This window comes from Microtus ochrogaster, chromosome 10 (assembly GCF_000317375.1).
Source record: "Microtus ochrogaster isolate Prairie Vole_2 chromosome 10, MicOch1.0, whole genome shotgun sequence".
Lineage (NCBI taxonomy): Eukaryota > Metazoa > Chordata > Mammalia > Rodentia > Cricetidae > Microtus > Microtus ochrogaster.
In genome coordinates this window covers 65,252,839-65,256,351 of record NC_022016.1, presented here as the reverse complement: position 1 = coordinate 65,256,351, position 3,513 = coordinate 65,252,839, and positions in this window count along the sequence as shown.

Here is a 3,513-nt window from a genome sequence, read left to right as displayed (position 1 = left end):
ATGGTCTAGTTACTGAACTTTGTCTGAATGTCTTCTCTATTATTGACAGTGCATATTGTAATCTCTTACTGTTTCGTGTTGCTGTGTATTTCTCCAGTCCTGTCAATGTTTGTTTCATTGATTTGGATGCTCTGAGTACAAATTCTAGCAAATTGGATGTTTTTTTAATCATTACTTATGTTCTTTATATTTCATATCTTTTATTAATTTAAAGTATCTTTGCCTGATGTGTGTACAACAGCCTCTGTTTCTGCTTTTATTATTATTTGTAAGACACATCATTGACTATATCTTACTTTTATTCTGTGCATGTCTTTAAATTTCAAGCATATCTTGCAGACAGCAAATAGTTGGATTTTGGTTTTTTTTGTTTTCTGTTTTATTTTCTTTGTTGTTTCAAGAAAAATTTATTCAGATCAACAGTTCTCAATCTATGGGTCATGACCCCATTAATAAACCCTTCTCTCTGAAAATATGTACATTACGATTCACAACAGGAGCAAAATTACAGTTATGAAGTAGCAAGGAAAATAATTTCATGGTTGCAGAGATCACCACAACACGAGGAACTGTATTAAAGTGTTGCAGCATTAGGAAGGTTGAGAAACCCTGCTTCGGGTGTTCTTATGACCAGGGGTTTAATCAATGTATTCAAAATAATTTATTATAGAGGACTTAGGAATGCCTTTTAGTAATTGTTTTCTGTGTGTCTTACAGTTCTTGGGGGTCTTTCTTTTCCTCTCTGTGTTTTTCTGACTTATTTTGCAGTGGAGTGTTACAATTTTATTTTCCTCTGTGCATAATCTACAGGTATTGTCTTTGTGTTTACCATAGGGTTTGTATAGCATAACTTGTATTTATAACTCTGACTTCAAGCTGACTGCAGCTAATCTTCAACAGCACATACGATTTTTATGTTTTATTAATTGCTTCATTCTTTTGTGGATGCTTGTGATTGAGCCCAGACCTTGTTCTAATCAGTAAATGTTTTGACTCTGGGCCACATCTTCAGCCCTCTATCCCTACATGGTGCCATTAATATCATGAATTATATTTTTAGAGCTATATTTATCTTTCATTTATGTCTGGTACCATAAATAAAATTAATTTACGCCCTGTAAACTATGGTATTTTATTAGACTGTATTTGACTATGCATTTTCTTTTACCATTGAGATTTCTACCTTCATATGCTTTTGTAAGACTCTTCATTATATTTTCATTTTGATTAAAAATTCTCTTTCGCACTTCTTGTTTTAATAAATGCAGTGGCAATGACTTCCCTCAATTCTTATTTATCTGGAAGGTATTTCTGCTTTATTTTTAGAGCAACTTTGGTCAGATATAGTATTCTTGATTGACATTATTTTTCTTTAGCACTTGACTTTGTCATTGTGTATGCCCCTGCCTGGCAAGATTACAATGAGAAATCCCTTGATTGCCGTACCAAGTCTTCCTTGTATAAGATACGTCACTTTTACCGCAGAGCTTCCAAAGTCCCCTATCTCTGGTTTTGACAACTTGAATATAATTTCTCTTAGTATGTGCTTTTTTGGATTCATCTCCACTAGGGCCTTTTGGACATCTGGATGTCCATTTCCTTCCACAGGTTTGGGAATAGTTGGCCACATTTATTTAGACGATCTTGTATTATCTGCTTCCTTTCTGTTGTCTTTCTCTCATCTTTAGTTTTTATTTATTGTTTTAGCTCTGGGAGTTTAACCAGGAGCCTAGCAAGCACTCTCACAAAACACTCACTCCTTTCTTTCCTAACCTCTCTACTCTATGGGGTCCCCAAATTTCTGTAGGCTCTTTTCTTTTTTTATGTTCATTTTTATCACCCTTCTGACTGGATAATGTCAGTGACCCATCTTTGTGTCTGTCAATTCCCTTTTGTGAGGAAGTCACTGATGCCCTTACTCTCTTGCGAATTTTCAATTCTATTGTTTCCTTTGGCTTTAAAATCACTGTTGGTTATCTAATTTTTTTTTCAAGAGAATGGATACTGCCATTCTGTTCATTAATTTTTTTTTGTGAGTTGACTGAATACCTACAATATGGTTATTTTGAATTCTTGATTTGGTCATTCATTTAACTCCATTGCTTGCGGTCAGGTTTTAGATATTCATTTTGTTCCTGTGATTGGCCCATTCTTCCTCATTTTTTTTTTTTTTGTATGCCGTGTACCTTTGTATTTGGAGTTGTATATTTGAAAAAAAAAAACACCTGTTTCTGTATCTTTATTCCTCTCCATACAAGGAAAGACTTTTATGAGGTGAAGATTCTGGAACCCTCTCAAGTTTCCCCAGGGATATATTTCCATCTTTGTTATATGTAAGCCTGTCAGAATTTTGCTGGTTTATTTTTAAGTTTGTAGTCTCCTTCTCCCTCTACTGTCTATCTGCAGTAGTACAAGTTTCACAGTACTAACCAAGGTGCCTCTCCCTGGGGGCCCCAGGCCAACAAGGTTCTATATCTCTATCAGGAACTTTTGTTGAGAAAGCCAGAAACCAGTCTCTCTGTAGCACGCTGAAGAGCTGGGATTTTTCTGAGGCATGTTCCATTCATACCTTCCACTCCCAAAGCCATAGGCTGGCCTCTCACTCCCTGTTGTGCTGGGCTGTGTACAATGACACAGACTGCTGAGCTCACTTTTGTTCTCTGTAGCCCCTAGGCATGAAGACTGTGAAGTGTGTGAGACAGACATTAGTTCCTGGAGAGAAAAGACTTTGAGTGTAAACTCTACTTTTCTCTTTACCTCCCAAGGAAGAAACTGCAAATTGGGCTTTTGTCCTCAGGGATGTGGGTCCTTGGCTCCTGGGAAAGTGACATATTTGAAATAGAATTGCTTCTTTTACTGTTCTCTCTATAACCCTGTACCCTGTGTTTTACCCCCTTCTTTCCTTCCTTTCTCCCTCTCTGCCTCCTTCCTTCCTTCCTTCCTTCCTTCCTTCCTTCCTTCCTTCCTTCCTTCCTTCCTTCCTTCCTTTGTTTCTTCCAAGACTGACCAGTTTTGCTCAAGCTGCCCTTGAAATTCTGATCTTCATACCTCAGCTTCCTAAGCAGCTGAGATTAAGGATGTGTATCACTGTGCCTGACTTACCATTCTCATTGTGACTATTCTTGACTTTGAACTTAAGGTATTGAAATTTCCCCACTGATTGCTGGGGCTCTCATAAATGCATTTCCCACTCATATGTGTTATATTTTAGTCAACCTTTCTATGAGGGTAATGGGATTTGGTGTTTCTAATTCTGCCATCTTGCTGATATCACTCTCCTAAATCTCTTAAGTAATGAGAAATGAAGGCATACTCCACACTCCTGTACAAAATACAAAATTTCCTTCCCTATATGCTGCTTGTTACCTCTTGACACCTCTTTTTCAAAGATGTCATAACAAAGTACCTTACTCAACATTGCTCACCCAGTGGCCTGGGTTGCTATGAACACATGTGGTATTACATTTTATTCAAGGCCTTGCATTTTGGAGAGCCATGTATTTCATAAATATA